At 37.6% G+C, this 20627-nt stretch overlaps 2 pseudogenes; both read right to left on the reverse strand.

The window, feature by feature from the left end:
- Positions 1-873: 873 nt before the first annotated feature.
- Positions 874-6950, reverse strand: LOC103606953 (annotated as a pseudogene).
- An 11006-nt stretch (positions 6951-17956) lies between these two features.
- On the reverse strand, positions 17957-18908 carry LOC103606954 (annotated as a pseudogene).
- Positions 18909-20627: the final 1719 nt, after the last annotated feature.

The raw sequence follows: 20627 nt of genomic DNA on the forward strand, positions 1-20627 counted from the left end.
GGTATCACAGCGCACACTTCTCAGGGTCGCGCTGTCTCCTGGCACGGCCGCTCCAGACCCATCATCATCTTAAAAGCCTCTGACTAGATTTTATTACATTCATATTATTTTTCGGCAAAAAAAAAGGGAGATGCCTACTTCTACTCTACTATTGAGGGTAACTTAGTTACATAAAAAGAAATTAAACTACTTTTCGTGGGCTTTTTATTGAGACAATATGACCTGCTAATAACATTTAAATCTTATTAGGTGTTTACATTTTCAGTGGATTTGAAGACACAGCAAGTTATCCCACAAGAGTTTGTTTTGTTTGGTTGTGAAAGAACATTATCAATGTGCCTGAGTGTGCATATGTATTCATTTAAGTTCTTTGTACATCAAGGACAAACCAATTTTTAAACAGTACATTGTGAAATTTTCAAATAATACATATTTTTTCTTCAAATTCTAAACTCCAACTTAGATAAAGTACCCCTAAATGTGGTTACTAATCCTAACTTTCAAAGGAATCCACCCATATAGTGTCTGTACTTTCGTGAGTAGTTCGAGGGAGGATTTACTGATTTTCACCATAGATAATGTTGAACTGCTCCAGTTTCGGAAACTCATCAAAAAAAAAAAAAAAAAAAAAAAGATTTAGTTTATTAAAATGTTCATATCCCAAATTAAGATGGATACTGAATACAAGAGTATACATATTTCTGGAGAAAAGTCAGTACATGTGTATCTTCTGTTACACAAATCAATTTACAATGTCTGTTCTGCTGTGTGGGATGCCACTGGCCTTGGGCATCTGCACTCGGCCTCAGCTCTCCCCCCGCTCATGGGTGGCTCTGAGACCTGGCAGGCCTTCAAGAAGATGTTGAGATCCCATCAAGGGACTAGACTTTGGGCACTTCCATTGTTTTCACTGAATCTGGGCTGTTTCAGCTCTGGAGGACTGCCCTGAGGGTCTCCAGACATCTCTGACTGAATTTCTTCTGTGGAACAGTTGGGAATTATGCTGAGTGGTACAGAATTTGGTGAAGTATCTGTCTTTAAGGGTATTAAGTTTATTCTCTGGGGCATTGTCTTGCTCCAGGCTTGCAACGTGTTCAGAGTAACCCTGCAGGATGGGTGGGCTTTTGTGTTTTGACTACTGGGCTGCAGGGTCTTCTCCTCTGTTGGCCCTGTCAAGGAGTTTTTGACACCAGGAGTGATTGAGTGAGTGTCCTTGATTGCCGCTGGGGCTGGAGATTGTCTGGCTGGAGGAGCGGTTGTGCAAGGACTGCTGGGGTCTTGGATTCTGCTGGTGGGGTTTCCCTCTACTGGTCCAGGTCCCAGAGAAGACCCTTGGTGTGTCTTGACTCTTGGTTCTCTTTGTTGTCTCAGGAGTTCTCATGCTCACAACTGGCTTCTCTTTCAAAGGAATTCCAAGTTCATCTTTCTCAAATGTCACAATTGAACAATAGCCATCCATGGATGAAATGACCAGGAAGGCCCTGTCGTTGGGCCATGAAATATCACTCAGGGTATAGTAGTGTATATTAGACATGTAACCGAAAGGGAAAGGCTGCTGGATGTCATATACAGAGAGTCTCTGAAGCCACAGCAAACACCAGGCAGTAGGGCAGACTCACCAGCTCCAGGCATGGCTGTTTCCATGACTGACTTGAATTCAAAGTGAACTGGACAGCAGTGAACAGCAAGTGTCGCTTTTCCAGGACATGGAAGATGAACAATACACATTTTAAGATTTTTCCTGGAGAAAACATAAGTTGTACTCATTATGTTTTCAACAGATTCCACATATCCAGCTGGTGTGTGGAGCAAAGACCTGGCCTGGCTCCCTTCCAGGAGGCACAGGACAAGGCAGAGTCAAGCCTCTGTCCCAAGAAGTGTTGAAGTGCAGGACAATCATGGTTCTGCCCTTTCCCTGGAAGTGATTGAGATATCTCTGTCCATTTCATAATTTTCATGCTTAGAAGAAGATTGCTGAGGAGCCTCAAATGAGTCCACAAGAAGTGGAATTCTTTCCTCCCCCCCCACCTTGGGAAAAAATTTCCCACATTATGACTTTCATCCTCCTGGGTCTTGAAGGGGCAAAAAATTCTTCCCTCTGGCAGCTTTATTTTTCCAAAGGCGGGAAAGAAAAAGAAAAACGGTGCAGGGACACAGTGGCACCCTAAACAAGACATACTTTCATTTATTGTAGTATAAACCATGCTCTGCAAAATCTCTACAGCTTTGTCTATGTTTAACTCCTCTCTGCTATCACTTAGATCAAGACATTTGATGCTGCAACCAAAAGAAACATTAAGATGTGAGAATTGTGAAATTTCTTAAAAGAACACGGGGATCTTCCAGGAAGCAAATCATGTCAAAAGTTGCCAACAATGGTCCATGACAGAAGAGTAGCCCCTATTTCTCTTCTTCCCCAATAATACTTGACACCTTTGTGGAAACAGGCTTCAGTCCTGGTTCTTAGTATACTTTGGAAATTTTTTCCCAAGGGGGGGGGAAGAATTCCACTCCCTGTGGACACATTTGAAGTTTCTCAGCAATCTTCCTCTGAGCATGAAAATTATGAAATTGACAGCAATATCTCAGTCACTTCAAGGGAAAGGGCAGGACCATGATTGGCCTGCACTTCAACCCATCCTTGGGACGGAGGCTTGTCTCTGCCTTGTCCTGTGCCTCTTGGAAGGGATTCAGGCCAGGGACTAAACCTAGAGGATCTGTGAGTCTTGTGAACTTTGGTTTATCTAGTAATGGTGGGGCCAGCCTCCTCTGCTCTGCTGAACTGCTACACGGGTCTTTGCTCTTTTCCCACTGTGAGGCATAGATAAGACCCATTCTCCTTACATTGTCATCAGTCAAGTGTTTCACATCCATATATATATTCCTCTGAAGGAAATTCTTCACCACAGTGATTATTGAACCTTGGGCGGTATCTCTGGTCAATTCCCCTGCTACTGATCCCAACTCTTTTTGGAAGCCTGGATCCCAAGTATTTTGAAGCTCTTTCCTACCCCTCGGGCCCTAACCTCTTCTATAGCACAGTCCATGGCAGTTTTCATTTCCAATGAGTCTCCCTTTCTCAACTCTAGTGGGAAAGATGATACACTGGTCTTCATTGTTCTTTAGTTTATATGAGAACATTTTGCTCTTCTGCATGGTGTGGTCTGTCATATTGTCCTTCCTTCTAGGGAGAGTGTGGATATTGTTAAAAGGGGTTCTCTGATCTTGTTGTCAGTGTGGTGGGAGGTAGGTATGTGGAAATAAAGGTGGGTAATATGGCTGCTTAGGGAAGTGGAAGCTCCCTCAGTAGAGTCTGGTCAGCTTCACCTCTCTTTTAGGGGCTGAAATCAGTCTGTTGATGTGCCTGAGGATGTTTCCATATCAAAATGTTCTTCCCTGTTGCATACAGATGTTGCCATCTTGATTTTGTTCTTCTTTCCTTTCCTGTTCCTTTTGTTATTTAGCCAGGCTAAGGCAAGATGGAAAGTGTGGCAGCTAAAGCCCTCATGTATCCCGTGCTCCACGTGCACTGCAGGACCTCCAAACTGGGCTAGACCCAGCAGTAGGCCATGCACTTGAAGCCACTGTTTAGCATCTTTGGTGTCCTGGCTGTGGAACTCTCCTCCAGAGCTGGAGGCTCTGCTGGGCTGTCAGCCTCTTCCTCCCTTTCCTCTTGGGCTTTGCTGTCAAGTTGCACTCACTGTCAGTTAAGAGTTCCTTTGTAGACATGTGAGAGATGGTGACTTTTGTACTGATATTCTCCGGAAAGATCATTTCTTCTATTCTTGTCTTCTTTTGGGGGGGCTCCAGTCCTTCCTCTGTATCCAACAAGACAGTCACACCCCTTTTCATTGGGACACACATGTAGTAAATTTTCATGGCCCTTTTCTTTTCCTTATGTTCTGAGAACATAAAGGGCATATTGGTTAAGTGGGAATGAACAGAGATATGTGGTAAGGGGGAGTAAGTCTCCCTTTGCTCCAAATCCTAGGGTCGAGACATCTCAGAGGATCCAAGGCAGGAGACATCTTGAGGTAATTGATGGATTCCTAGGAAATAAAATTTCAAACATAAGAAAACTTCAATAAGTATGTGTGAAATCTGCAGCTGTTAAGATGTCCATGAGAATATCCCGTGTGGGGACATGGAGAACATAAGTGCATGCATATATCTCAGAATTCTGCATGTGGCATGTGCTATATGAGGTGTGAACTCAGTGCATCTATGTAGAGAACAAGTGTGTGGTGTGTCTCATGGAGTTGTGTGTATGTTCTGGAATGTATCTGGGGAGTGTTTTCAGTGCTGGTAAGAGGGGATGGTGATCAGCGTGTGTTAATGTCATGGGGTGTGAGAGGACATGTGAACAAGTGCAGGAGTGGCACATGCTCCTGTCAGCACGTGCTGCTCTGTGAGGGGCTGAGGGCCTTGTGGATAGAGTGACATGGGTGAGAAGCAGTACATGAAAGTGCTTTCTCTTCAGGGCATATGGGTTTTCTAGAGTCTGGTCTAGCATGGGGGAGTTAAAACAGGTTGTCTCTGTGAGGGAATGTGAAGTATTTATAGGATTAGTGTATAAAGGGGTTAGTGTGAGAATGATTGGGAGCAGGAACGAGGAGGTGAGGGTATACTTATGTAACTCTACTGGAGAATGAGAAAGATGGAGAGTGAAGGGATGTGTATTTGACAGAATAAGTAAAAGGAAAGGAGAAATGGGCCATACTCGGTATGAAGAAGTGTGCATGAGTATGTGTGTGAGCTTGAGTCTGTGCCAATCTGAGGCAGAAGGTTCTGATCAAATTTCCGTGCACTTTTCAGCCCTGCCTGCTGCCTCACCCACAGCTGTCCCAGTGTTCACATGTGGGAAGTTTGTGCTGAGGAGCTTTGTCTTATTCATGAAGGCACATTCCCTCCATATTTGTCTCTCCTCAGAGGCTTCAGTCCTAGTCCCTCTGCTCCAAAGCCCTTTCCTGTTTTTAAGGGGAAACTAAAGTAGGAGTTGGGCCAAGCAGCTCAGCTGCATCTCCTGCCCAAGCCCAGATCCCACCTTTGCACCTCCCTTACCATCCTCATCAACAAGAATGAGCTTGCTTGCCAAGGAGACATGGGAGAAATGCTCAGAAGGAGAGGAATTTTCTCCTGCTTCCTGAGCCTGGCCTAGGACCACCACACTTATCTCAGGAGCATTCTCTTGAGACTTGCAGAATTCTGGGGAATAAAGTTTAAAAAGCAGAAAACAACATTAAGATATGGATAATCTGGGGTCTTTGTACATTCACAAAAAGATATGTTGAGTGGATATATTGTGTAGGGCATCATTACTGCCCATTGGCCTTGCTTTCACAGAAATTTAGGTGAATTTCACATTCAAAACTCCAAAATGTAAGTGAACAATAACAGTTATTAAAAATGTGTGTGTGGTCAGTATTCGGGGTCGAATTGTCATTGTACATGAAGGTAGCATGAGTGTGATGTGTTTGGGTGACTCGCAGCATTTTTGTATATACGGGTATTTCATCTTCCCTATGTTATGTGATCTGCATGTCATGTGGTATTTAAATATAAGCAGTTATATAATAGCTTTTTGGTTTATATGAGAAACTGGATCTGAGTAATTTTGTGAGATCTGAAGAAAGAATGGAAGTGTTATAAACAGTTATGTCACATATAGATAAAGGCAGATCATGTGAGCTCCTAGATTGTGTGATTATGTGAAAGAACTAAGGAAATGGGAACACAGAGTAGTTTGAGAAGGGGGTATAAGATTGCGATAGCTTCATGCTTTGTTAATGTGAAGTCTAGAGTACTACAAGAGTGAATTATTTGTGTTAGAGATTGTTATATTGTAAAAATGAGGTTACGAGAAAGCAAATTTGAGGAATACAATACATGTGCTGAGAAATGAAGGCATGATGGCTTACTGTATGAGGACATGAGTTTAAAAATATATATGGGAGTATAAAGAAATGGGAGTAAAGAATGGAGAATGAAGGGATGAGAGTTTACAGAGGTAAACCTGAGGTCATATGGTGTTGAGGCTAATTGGGCATGACGGGGTAAAAACTCATATGTGTTTATGAGGCTAGGAGGTTGTAAGGGGCCAGAGTTTAAGGTCCCTTTTCAAATCGTCTACCTTATGAGGGGACATGGGCTAGGGAGCTTTGCCCCCCTTTTGAAGGCAAATGTAGAATTCACGGGCTCCTCATTAGATACTTCAGTCTCCACCTTTCTGTTTCTCAGAGACCTGCCCACACTTGTGACCTATAGTGTTGTACTTTCCAGGTTCAGACTGAGTGAGTCTTCCCTGTTTCTCTGACAAGAACTGTCATTCTGGTAGTTTTCTGTCTTCTTAAATGCATGCCTGCTCTGATACCCTTGCACTTTTGGACACTCTTCCTTTTAAAGATTTCCCTTGAATCTCAAGACTTTGTTTTATGTAGATGTAGTGAGAATTTCCCACAGGAGAAACAGAAGAACCTGGCTGTCCTGCTTCTTCTGTGTTCAATTTAATTTTTCTGAATAGGTTCTTTCCATTAGTGTTTTTTACACTTTTCTATGGTTTTTATCTTCAAATGTTTTTATTTCATCCTTATTTGTGTATGATTGAGACTGTCCTTCATTGTCAGCACACTATTTCATACTGTTGTCATTAGGTTTCTATGATTGCCTTTGAAAAGTTTACTATGTGACAAATCACTGCTTAGAAGATATTCTGTGTTACTTTGTAGTTGTTTTAATGTCTTTATTATTACGGTTCCAGATCTTTGGTATAGTGAACTTAGATGTGGATTTATTGTTGCCTGTCTCACAGTGAGCTTTTGATGTTTCCTAATTCTAAAAATTTTAACAATTCTGAAAAGTTCTCAACCATTATATCTTTGATTATCTCTGTCTGACTATTTTGTTTTATTTTTTAATTCAGTATACATCCTACCTGCACATTTTATCCTCATTATCTTAATCCCTCCTTCAAATTTTTCAGCTACAAGGAGAGGAGGAGATTATGACTGTGTCCAAAGTATACCTTCCTTTCTATCAGTGGCTGAGCAGAGATGTTGGGCTGGATTTCTATGTATGCTCAGATTCCTACTCTGCTGATCTGCCTAGACTTTACCATTCTACCTTTCTCTTTACCAGTATAAGAAGGCATGTGTAAAGATGAGTCACAAGAGGAATATTCTGGCTGAGAGGTTTTGTCTCTTGCCTCATGGACCAGTATATTGTCCTCCAAAGAGTACCCAGATTGTGGGTCATATTTTTGTAAGTTTGAGATTCTCAGAAAATGAAAGAAAGGTTATAAAGATTAGTGGGTGTGTGTTTCATCCATTCATTTGTTCAACTGACAAATATAATGAATTATGTGCTTAGCTCTAAGAACAGACATGACTTATGAGTTCTTTGAAAATAAAATCTATATCCTGCTAAAAACCCTCACATACATGTATAGAAAAACATTTGTATCATCAGAGTGCTAGAGTTTAGATTAGACATCCTCCATTTGGATTAGACTGCATACCATCCACTAATGCTGTGTCCCTGATTGTGTCAGAATTCATGAAGTGATAGAACTATTGACTTCCATTATTTTGCCAAATTTTTCTTCTGAAAATCCACTCATATGGAGCCTAGAACTTCTCACAATCTAGCTCTTTGTTCCCAGGGTATAATTCTATACACTGAGGAAACAAAATTCCTGAGGAAACTACAGAGTTCCATGGACGGACAAGAGCTTACACCTAAAACAGCAGTTTCCATTCTGCTCTCCTCCTACCATTCTTCCCAACATACGACTCCCTCCCTCCCAACACACACACACACACACACACACACACACACACACACACACACACACACACGGGAATACTTATTTTGTCCTGAACAGTTATCTCTACTTTGGACAGGGAACTGGTATACTTCAGCTTGCTGTTCTTATATCTCGATCTTGCCCTCAAGTCTCCACATTCCCACCAACTTTGGTTAATATTTTGGGTACAGTTTGCCTTCCTCTACATTTTTCTCACTTTCACTCTCTGCGTTGCACATCCTAGAGATTCACAACCCCAAACAAAACAATTGGTAAACATTTTTTTTTAAGAAACTAGATATTCATAATTTTTTTATGTTACTGTCCCTGTTTCAAATGTTAATGAAGCCCACCAATATCATTTAACTGTTCAAAATAATCAAGATAACATGAATATGTCTGGTATGTGTATTATGCACACATTGCAGTAAAATTGGGTGTGGTGAATGCAGTGTGCTTGGTGTGTATAAATTCATAACATGTTGTTTAAAATTGGGTTAGAGTTTAATATGTGATTGATTTGGTGTTTGCAAATGGGAATATGGGGTGAGTTTTGTTTGAGTGGGAATGGTATGTGTGTTTTATGTCTGTGCATTAGTTGGAAACATGTCTATGTGTGTCCATTGTATGTTCTATGATTATGGATTTGTGTATTTTGTTGTTTATTGTTATATGGTTTTGCTGTGCAATGTAATCAGTGGGAATACTCTCTTTGAGACTAGAGGAATTAGCGTATTGTGAAATCTAAGGGAATAAGGCAAGAACATAAGGATGTGAAAATCGAAGGGTATAATAAAAATAGTATATGAGTTTTCAAAACGCAAAGCTGTGTGAAGAGCTAAAAATAGATGAGTGTGCAGAGAATGTGTAAGAGTAAGTCGAGAGTAATATATGACTGCTTTAGAAAATAAAAGTATGACAGATCGAGTTCTGAAAGAGTTAAGACAGAAATATAGGAACTCAACAGTTATATAGGAAGAATAATTTCTGGTGCCCTAGGGTGACAATAGCTAATCATATTTTATTGTTTGTTTCATGATAGCTAGAAAAGAGGATTTGAATGTTATAACCACAAAAACATGATAAATGTTTAGGTGGTAGAAATGCTAAGTATTCTGATTAGATCATTATACAGTATATGTGTGTTTTGAAATAACAAACTGTACCCCATAAACATGTACAATCTATAATATATTAAAAGATTTTAAAAATTTGGGGTGTAGTGTGTTTTTGAGAGGCAAATAATCAGACCTGTAAGTGGGCAATTATGCTAGATATTAATATTTATCTTCCTCTGGCTTATTTATGTTTTATATGTGTATATGCAAACAGGTGTGAGTATGTATTTTGCATGTCTGGTAGTTTACACTCAATAACATGTTTGAATATTCACTAATGTTATTGATGCCAGAATGAAGACAGCCTCACTCTCCAGGCCTTTCTCCAAGAGACTATCCAAATATGCGAGTCCCCAAACTTTGATGGAAATATCAGATTCTCCTCAGGAATGTAAGCCACTATTTTGAACTTTGGGGCTGGCTCCAGTCTGTCCCCCTCCCACCACAGAGCAATTGTCTTCCCTCATGAGAGTAACTTTAACTTGTTTACTGTTAATCTCCATGGCAACCACAGCTATCTGATTTCTTATTTTCCAAAAAGAGCCAACCCCCATCTCCTTGATTCAACCATCATAGCTAAATGGTGTTTTGTATGTGTGTGTGTGTGTGTGTGTGTGTGTGTGTGATTTCTTTCTTACATTTTACATAGGAGCCTCACATTTACATCTTTATAGTCTGAAACAAAACAATTCTTTTTACTACTGAGTAAATTCTTTATGACTATATGTTCCCATCCTCGCACAAGTAGTATTTAAGTGTTCAAACTTGCTTATTCAATGTTTCCCTCACCTCTATGAGTCACACATTCTTCATTAAAAGGAGAAAACTTATCATAACATCATTTACTTCCTCAATACCCTTCAAAGTCAAATAAAGAGAAATGAATTTTTTAAAGAAAAATTAGTCTAGATTAACCAATCAGTGTGTGTGTGTCAGAGTCACGCAGAATGACTTTGTGTAGGTAGCATGGGTCCTAACACCGAGACAGGTACCTGTGTCATCTGAACCATCTCTTTACTCTCAGACTACTTGGGCCCTTAGGGAGAGCAGCATACAGGCATACATCTCTCTTCCTCCCTCCTGCAGTCACTTCCCCTCTCCCTCTTTTTCTCTCTCTCTCCTCTCCTCCTCTACCACATCTAGGAAGCCTAGCTTCCTCCTTTTTAGGATGCAACTCCTGCTTATCTTATTCCTAGAGAATATGTAACTCATACCTATTGACATCTTTGCAGTTTGGAGGGAGTATGTGCTTTCCAGATGTTTCCTTTTTCCTTTTCAGTCCATAATTCAACTCTTTGGACAATTACTCAAATCAGGTACCTTTCTTTTTGAATCTCTTCTCTCAGAGAGACCCTTGATGATGGCAAAGAATGAAATTTGTACACTCAAGAATAACAAATTACTCAATAGGCTATGTCTTAACCAAATCACTGTCCTGACTAGTGTTCAGTATGTTGTAAGGTCTGTTACAAGTCATCACTAAGGTCTCAGCAGTACATTGTGACCTATGGATGACATCACTGCATTCTAAGGACTCAGCTATTAGTCACAGGACTGCAGGATTGCTACAACCCACTGCCTATGGTGATTCCTATTATACATTGCAAACTCTATCTTTAACTTGAATTTCTATATTTTGCACTTGACACCAAAACTACAAGATAGATGACTTGTATTAAACAAAGGAAATTCTTTAATGTGTCTGGGAACACCGCATTACAAAATCTCTCTGGTGGAAATGATAAGGCAGTACCTGACAGGATTAGAATTTGAACCATGCTCATCTCATACAAGTAATAAATACTATATCTTATTAGTACTATTTTACTTACGTATAAACATAAATATGTGAAATGTATGTTGGTATACAGAAGTGTATTTGAGAACATGTCATAAATTCACACAATAACATTTATTGAATTTCCTCTGCTATTGAGAATGATCTCTCTCTTCACAAAGAGGCCTGTCTCTTTTGCCAGTCTTTCTCATATTTTCCCATTGGTTTGGAAGAAGTGACGACCTTTGGCTTTACAACTCCTGGCACTTGTCAGGAATTCTGCTCTTCTCAAGCCTGAAGGTCTCACTCTCCAGGCTTCTATTTCAGGCCCCAGACTATGTCTTCTGAAAACAACTGGGTCTTGTATAGGACTTGAACTCTGGGGCAGCTCCATGCTACCTCCCACCCACCACAGACCACATCTCATTTCTTAGGGTCAATATGTGTTTACTTTCAATGTTATTCATTATTGTAAGAACCAGTCCATGACCTAGCCCCCTTCCAGTGTCCTTTACCTGTGATAGGCCCTGCCTCTGGATGTTCCCCTCACACATCATGGCCACTGAATAACAGGCACATTTATCAAGAAATTCTTAGCTCTGTTAGCTATCAAAAAAAAAAAAAAAAGAAAAATTAAAGCAAAAAAATAGATACTATCTTTCATGTATCAAATTGGTAAAAATCAGGAGGCCAGACTATACCAAATGATTGTGGAGATTATAGATGAAAGGAGCAATCTTTATAAACTATAATCAAGTATTGACCTATGTAGCCATATTGGGGAACAATTAGGCAATGTTTCATAAAAGGAAATAAGCATGTAACCTATGGCTTTATAATCTCACTCTATAAAGGGGTATGTACAAGGATGATATTCCCAGTATTATTTATGCTACCAGGGATTTGGAATTTTCAGTTTCTAACTCAAGAAGAAAGGATAAATTATGGTAGGTACAAACTATAGAATTAATTTCCAAGAAGAGGTCAAGTCAACTAAAATATAAGCCTGTGGGGAGGAGCATCAGGAAGGGGCTGGTGACTAAAGATAAAAGAGAAAATATAACTCAATGAAGTAACCAAAAGTGGTGTCTTTAACAGGCTAATGACTGAGGGTATTATGAATTCAATAGTCTATAATTTTTAAACTGGAAAAAAAAATAATTTCCCCCAAAAGTAAAAAATGTCTCTGATTAGGGCTGGATCTAAGAGAACAGATTGTTCTTACTGTATTGGTTTTCTTTTACTGCTATAGCAGATTACTGCTGATGGAGTGGTTTAAAATACAAATTTACTATAGTTCTGGAGGTCAGAAATACAATATGAGCCTTAAGTCCTCAAATCAAGGTGTTGGCAAGGCTGGTTCCATCTGGAGGCTCTGTGGAAGAACCGGTCCCTTGCCTTTTCCAGGTTCCAGAGGTTGCCTGCACTCCCTTGCTGATGTTTACTTCCTTCATGTTCAGAACGTGTCACTCCAAATGTCTGCTTCCACTGTTATACCTTCATTCTGACTGGCACTCTCTTGGCTCCCTACCATAAACACCCTTGTGATTACATTGTTTTCACCCACATAATCCAAGATAATCTTCCCATTTCAAAATCCTTAACTTAATCACATCTGCAAAATCTTTTTTTACCATGGAAGATAACATATTCATAGGTTCCAGAGATTAGGAAGTTGACATTTTGCGGGGAGGAGTGGGGGCTGTGCATTTTTCAGCCTACCACAGCAAGAAAAAAACAAAGAGTATGAGAGAGAATTCACCTAAGTAAAATATAGTGATCTGAGAATAGAAATCCCAAATTAAGCAAAATCAATAGACGATGGTGCAGCAACTATGTATACATATTGACTAAAGCAAAGCAGTATGAAATAAAAAAAAAAAAACCTCCAGTTCGAGATGAAACATAACCAAAGGAACAGAAGGACAACTACATAAGAATTGTGCTGTAGAACTTTGGCAACTAGATTCAATAAAAAAAGAACACCAAGACAAGATGACAAGTTAATGCACAAACATAAAAATAGAGAATTTAGGGCTGAGGAAAAAGATGGAGATTCTAAACAAGGTCCTAATAGAATAAATAAACAAATTACAACCATAAACAGAATAAAGCTTAAACTTTAATAATTGATATTATATTTAAGATAAGGTAAGTGTGAAGAGAGGAGACAAAGATATGATTAAGTAGACAATAATAAATTTTAAAAAGAAAGGCCAAATGATACCATGTAACAACAATTAGGGCTTCTGAAGTAGAATTAACAAGTAAACCAGACAATTATTCCAGACATAATACAATAAAAGATCCATAAAATGAGGGGAGAACTGAAATCAAACAAAAAGTGTGCATAGATTTTGGGAAAAAAATGATAGCGGATGAGTTATAAAAATTCATAGCCCCAGTTACATTCTTGACATTAGGTGATAAACAAAATTCTGCAGGCATCCCAGGAGAAGCAGCAAGTAACTTATAAGTGCTAAACATTAAGCTATCCTTACAGATCTATAAAGCAATATCTATTGCTTGAAAATAGTTGACTAGTATCTGCAGGTGTTGAAAGAAAGAAGGTGTAATTCTGAAATATTATTAGCAGCCAAGTTGTTATTCAAGTGTAAAAAGCAACTGACAGACATCACCAAATGTGTGTCAAAAGTTATTCAGGGAATATGTGTATCACAGGAGCCCTTCTTTAAAAAGTCACTTAACTTTGTAATACAGCCAACTAAAAAACAAATGGAAATGTCATGAAAAAAGATGAGTGCAACCTTCAATTCCAGAAGGTAATAAAGAATTGACAGCACAGATCTGAGGGTGGAGGTGGAAGTGGGATGGGTGGGAACTGATTGACCCAATTGACCCAATCAATAAGGTTGGGGCTGTAAGGGCCTTCAGGTAGGGGTCTAGATTTACTGCTGCAGACTCTTCTGTCATCCTGTTTTGTCTTCCATGTTCACCAACATTATCTAAATTCCAATGTTATCTCTGCATGATTGTTGCTCAATCTATTCTTTCTGTTTTGAAAACTCACATAACATCCTGAACTTAATTGTTATGTATTTGGTGCAGCATGTAGTTGACTGTTCAACTTTAAAGTTTTTCAGGCCAGGAATTTCAATGTATACATTACTGCATACTCAGCCTAGCATGGCATTGGGTACCCAGTATCCTCTTTCAAACAAGAAATACCATATGTGGATAATCATAAAATTTGATCAGCAAACAGAATTCTTAATAATGCAGTTTATATCAACCTTACTTGAAAATACATCTAAAAAAATTAGCTTGACAACAAAATTCAACCAACCAAAATTGATTTTAAAAAAAACTTACATGCTATGAATATGGTAAAAGAACTGGGGATGAGTAACAAATCCATTCATATATTTAAAAAATGACAAAACAAGTATAAAGATTATAGTTACAGAAGAGAAGACAAATTTTAGAAATTTTTACAAAGTAGTAATAGCTACAAAAATCAGAGAGGGGACAGAGGGGACAGAGACGGAGGTAAAAATGTGTTAATTTCTTTATCTTTAATGTCAGGATTTAATTGATACTACCTAAAAGTAAAACTTAAAATTATATCCATCTCAATATTTTTAATCTTTATTCTTAATTACAAAGGGTATTTTGTGTTAATAAACTTTTTAATGAAGCATTTAAAGTTTAATGACTGTTAAATTCATTTCAATTTCATCTTTCCCGATAAATTCAAGTATTACAAAATTTAATATATTAATAAATAACTATAGTATGATTCAATTTCTGCAAAATAACTTCTGTTTCTCCTTCCATTTATCCATTCATCTATACATACATAAACTTATTTTTAGCAACTTTATTGTGGTATAATTGATATGCAAAAAAAACCCTGCACATTTTCAATGTACACAATTAGATGATTTTCATCCATTCGTTCATTCATCCTCCTATTTATATATAGGCATAGATGTAGATATTCAGTTGAGATGATATACAACTAATGATGAAAATGGGTACAGTCAAGTAGTGAACTCTGGAGAAATTTTTAAACTTGTAATATTTAGTAACTTTAGAATCACTTATACAAAAACACTAAATTGGTGCTACAAGTAAATAAAATAATATAAATCTGGGGGAAATATCTGAAAAACTTTTGTATAATTAGCTTAGCATTTGTTTCTCTGAGTAGCTCCTTTTTTAAGTATCTTTGTCATCACATCTCCAAAAGTTTCTGATTTTTTAAAGGGGTAGAAGAGTCCTGATGAAAACTTTTATGTGACTTTCCTTTCACAAACAAGATGGAATTTATGTGATAACTGACTAGATTATAATTATGTAAGTATCAACCAGAAATGATCAATAAAAGCACAGAAACACATTCAATAACATTACTGACCTACTCAATCTGCTACACTACCCAGTGTTGTGAAATGCATAAGAATATAACCTCACAACTTGACTGCCCAATGAGGTACCCCGTCCTGAAGACATTATCACAGGTCAAGGTCACCAATTCTCAAGACAGGGAGACAAATGTTCTTCTCCCAGTAAAGGAGCAGCAGGTGAAATGATACTTGTCTAATATTGCCCACTTTTTGGAAAGCATTTCCAAACTTTTTTTTTTTTTTTTTTTAAACATAGGCCTTCTAATGGTAACTCAGGCCATGGCACAAACTCTTTCCTATAAATGGACAGCTACAATTATAGATAAAGTTGATCTGAGTCAATGATAAATTGTCTCCAACTGAATTTTTAGTAGGAAAAAAAAAAATCTCTGAGAAATAAGATGTCCACCAAAATGTAAACCCGAAAAAGGTAGGGTCTGTAAGCTTCCTTGTTAACTGCTATATCCTTGGTATCAGTGACAGTCATAAACATTTGAGATTATTGAACAAAGTTACATATAAATCTATAAATGGATAAAGATGAAAGAATTCATATAGTCCAAAGTGGGTTCAGCTTTTCTCTAACTTTAATTAATCAATATACATTAGGAGAAGAAACAATGGCTCTCATAGTAGGACATATTTACATATTTTAGTTTAAAAACACATGTATATACATTATTTCATTTCATCTCACAACAGAGTAAATAATAGTCATAATTTATAAAGAGGAAAGGTTAAGGAAAGACTTAGACAGTTAAACAACCCTCTTGGTCATATGACTAGCATGTGTGAAAAGAGTGTCTATACTAAATTCAGAAAGGAAGCTGAATTGGTCTTACCTTGACCTAGGAGAAGTTATATTCTGTTTTGAAGGCTACTATCAATAATACAGTATATAAGTTTACTAGAGCTAATACTTATTGGGTTAATGTAACAGTGGAAATTCTGACGTAATGAACCAGCTCTGGAATTTTTCATAATGCTTAACTTCTTAACATTCTTGAAGAGCTGATTTTATAAAGTCAAAGACACTGACTAGAATAATGCTCGCTTGGTGCCAACTCTCAAGAGGAAGCTTGAATACGAGACTTCACACCCTGCTGAAACATCCAGTCTGTACCAATTCTGTTGAAGTAAAGCTGTCCAAAGAGAAGTGTGAGGCTATGTTCAAGGAAGAAAAACTGAAAGGAAAAAGAAGGCTTTTTGATTTAGCCTTCTCCTTTTTTGTCTACTTGGCTTTTGTCTGTGACAATTGGAGAGAGGAGAGAGAATTAGGTTAGCAAAAGAAATGTGAGTGAAGCAAGCTAATACTCCAAACCCTTCCTCCACTCTTCTCCTTGTAATCCCATCATAACTGTATTGAATGTGTAGCTTGAAAGGAAAGAGACAAGTGAGGTTAGTTCTTGTAATGATCTAGCTTGACTCAGATTTGTAAATGTAAGGCAGAGTGGTTTAAGAGCATGGGTTTGGGAGAAAAAAGTTTGAATCCTAGATCTGTCACATAGTATCTACTGGAATTTGGGCAAGCAAGTTGACTTTATATGTCCCATGTTCTTCATCTTAAAATGGTGGCAATCCCATGGAGTTGAGGATTAAATGATAAAAACGTTAATACACCTTCCTGAATCATCGTTAACTCTCAATAAGTATGTCAAGTGTTGACTGTGTATACTGAGTGCTTTCACATACATTCTGGGTATAAAAATTACAAATTTAGTTTAAATTACAATGTCAGAGTTTAGCACTGAAAATTTGGTAAAATTAAACTTAAGATATTTGAAATAGCTACATTCAGCATTTCATCTGTTTAACTATTTTCACAACCTACATAATTTTAATGATGGAAGTCATTTTAGTCAATTTCCTTTCTTTGTTTTCTTTCATTAACCCGAAATAGCAATTCTCATTTGCTCTTGATGATCTTATAAAAAAAAATTCTTCTCTAAAATATTCTTGAAAATTGGTATTTTGCTGCTTTGATGAATATGCTTCTATTTTCTTCATTTAAATGCACTTTAAAATTGGTACTCTGACAGATTAGATGCAAAAAGTTATATCTATTTTCTGGCAATGGCTGTCTTTTACTACCTGTGGTGATAAAAATCTCTTCCTATGGTGATAAAAGGATATTTGGTATCTTATTGTGTCAAATTACCTGTAGTTAAGTTTCTTTATGGAAGTTTGCATAGAAGGAAAAAGTAATGTTCTGCAAGTTTTTAATAAACTAAATCATCACAGGGGAAAGTAGTTACTAATCAACAGATGGTTTGCAAACATAAATTTTTAACTGAGGCATCAGTCTTAACTGCCTGGTGTCAAGATTTAAGATATCTTGGGGATCCATTTTATTTCATCGTTTTAAAACTATTATAACGAATTAATTTTATTTGTATAATTTATTATCTGTATACCAATAACAAAATTAGTACCTTAGTTTTATTAACAAGAATAACTTATAGGTGATCGGACTATTTCAAATAGCTCCAATTTCCTTGCATTTTTAATTATTATTTTAAATATATTTTGACACTTATTTTCAAGGCAAAAACAACAACAACAACAACAAAAACAAAAAAACAGCTTAACCATGAAATACACTTAATGATAGGCACAAATGAGAAAAGGGGGACTGAGACAGGTACAATCCCAAAATTCTTTTATCCAAATATAGTTTGGGGCATATTATTACAAATCAATTTAAGTGTTTAGTTGATTCGTGAGAGGCTTATATAAGCACAAACTGAACATACTTGAGAAAAGAAAACCAAAGACAAAAACAAACATCTCTATAACTCCTTCAAAGAGTTTTATTCAAATACAAGTTTAGATAACATGCTAGTAAAGAAAAAAAAGATTTAGAAGAAAAGATTTATGGAAGAGACACCAATCAATCATCCAATGTGATTTTCCCCCCTGAAACAGCAATTTTAGGCTGCTGTTCTATTTGCCTCCTGCTCGCTTCCTACGAAGGATGAAGCAGCAGCTACAGTTGCTGTTTTGTATTTTCACGTCTTCTTGTGCACTCTTATTAAACCAGTTCATCTGGGAGGTTCATTTTGCTGAAAACCTGAAGTTTTGTTTTTAAGAACCTGTTCACAGTAATTTCTTCTAGAGCTTTTACTTACGTCTAGATAAAGAATGGAAAAACACTTATTTAAACTTCCTGGCTTGTATGCTTTGATTGTTTTTGTCATTTCTTTTATCTTGATGAGATTCAAGTATATCTTCTTTGGGTCACACTTTTGAGATTCTTTTTGGTATTGCTCTTTAACTGAAGAATGGCAACTACTTTTCTTCTTTCATGTCCATCTGCCTTTTCCCAGTGAAGAAGTCGTCACCACTATTACTGCCCTCAGACACAGAGGACTATAAAGCTTTTCTTCTGTGGTATCATCAAAGGCTCCTTCTCTTCTTCGTTAATTCTTCCCTATCACTGTTACCACCACGCCAACTAATGGACCTTTATTTATTTATTTATTTTTCAGTTTGATATAATGTCTTCATTTTGGGGTCAGCAGGTGTCTTCTGAGATTCAAGGGGAACTACACATTCTTTTTATAAGGGCTTTGATAGAGAATTTGGAAAGTTCTCTGCTTTGGGTCCGTGTCACATCTTGGTCATTTTTCTTTTGAATTAGGTATTTGTTTCTTCTCCAATATTTTGTATGCTTTCACTTTTTGCTCTCTAATGATAGTTTCCTCATGACACAACTTACGTGCGTCAACATTGGAACACAAAATGTTCTTGAAATGGTTTTCTTCTGCAGCATTCTTTGATGATTTGATTTCAGCAGCATGTTGTTTTGCATCTTTAAAGGCTTTGACAACAGCTTTTAGCATCCATTTTATTTTCTACAAAAGCCATTGAATCATGGTGACAACAAAGTAAAACTTTGATTTTGTAGTTCAAAGATTTTTAGGTATAGATGATACCTTGATAATATCAATTCCACCACCTTTATTTAATAGATGAACAAGGTAAATTACTTTCAGGGTCAAAGAGATAATTATTGTTAGAGTAGGAGGAGATTCGAAGTCTCTTAATTTCCATTGCTGTTTCCACTGCATCGTGTGCTGCTTTTTAAGGATTTCTTCTTAGTAAGTGTAGTTATTTTATTCATGGAGTTAATCATTTGACTAAAACAAAAAAAGAGAAAACATATTTCTTACTCTATTGCTTTCCCTCTGTCACCATTTCTTAATTTTCCTAAAATTGTCAATATGTCTAAAGCTTCTAGCCCAAACTCTATTTCTCTCTCCTTGAAAGCTCTTCTGTAGACTCTTATTCACTTCATTATTCCAGCTGCCACCTCCATGCAGACAGATCTCAAATTTATGTCTCCAGCTCTCTCACAGCTCTGTTCCCTCTTTAAGTTTCAATTTAGGTGATCAAGCACCACCACAAATGTCAATATGCAAAACAACAACATATACAAACAGTCAAAGAAAACATGTGAGTCTGGACATTAATAAACAAAGGCTTTATTCAGCAGGACTATGGCTATAGAGAAAACACTTCCACCAGAAGATTTGCAAGTGCCTTAAAGTTCAGAAAGAAAGGGCTTTCCTTTTGTAAGGAGGAGTCAACTAGACTAAAAGGAACCAGGTGTTGAGGAGCAGGGTAAGTAGGTGGCAGGATCAGACAGGTGAACAGAAAATGTTTTTCTTTGTGGTCCCAATTCACCAGAGGGTCCATTAAGGAAGAGTTGTTCCTTGTTCCAATGCTTTTGTAACCTTGGGAGCAAGTCAAAATTTAGAGGGGAGGAGAGAAGCCTGACTAAATTTTGGTTAGGTCACATTAGCAAGCATTTTGTTCAGATTGGTCAGCAAGAACAAACAGTTCAGCTAATCAGTTTTTAGACAAAGAATGGGGATTTAGAGTGCCTGTGTCTGGCCTTGTCACAGGTAATCAAGGAGGTCATTGCTAGAGTTATCTAAGTCATATGGATAAGTGTAGTTCTTTGCAGCAACTGTTTCCTGGTACACAGAAAGGTAGCGAATTTCTTAACCAGCACTGTTTTTCAGGACCACAGGGACGAGGTAAAGTTCAGAAATGCCAAAACAAACACAGACCTCTATTTTACCTCATGAAAATATTTTCTGCCTCTAACTTTTTCATTTTCATTAATAATATCACTAAGAGCACAGCAGCTCTGTGACCAGCACGCACTGAGAAGATCTTTGAAATGAAAGCCCTTGATTAAATTACACTCCAAACGGACACAGGGAAGGTAGCGTACATGCCTGGGGTCAATGATTGTCCTTCCTCTCTCTCCACATACTTCTCACCAATCACTGTTAGATCTAGGATAACCCTCAACTTTGGAGGGCTATTCCAAAATCCAGGAGCAGACTAAGTCCAAAACACCTTTCTATAGTCTTGTATCTCACTCTACCGTGCACCGTTCAGCGTCCTCATAGTGCGCTCTACTTGCTTTTTCCTTGCCCTGCTCTGCCTTCTGGAATGCTCCATTACCACCAACTCCCTCTGTGTCCTCGACTGCTTCTCAGTGTTTCCTGTCCACCACTTTGAAGTTACCAGGGACACTGCTTCCACTG

This window comes from Galeopterus variegatus, unplaced genomic scaffold (assembly GCF_000696425.1).
Source record: "Galeopterus variegatus unplaced genomic scaffold, G_variegatus-3.0.2 Scaffold6982, whole genome shotgun sequence".
NCBI lineage: Eukaryota > Metazoa > Chordata > Mammalia > Dermoptera > Cynocephalidae > Galeopterus > Galeopterus variegatus.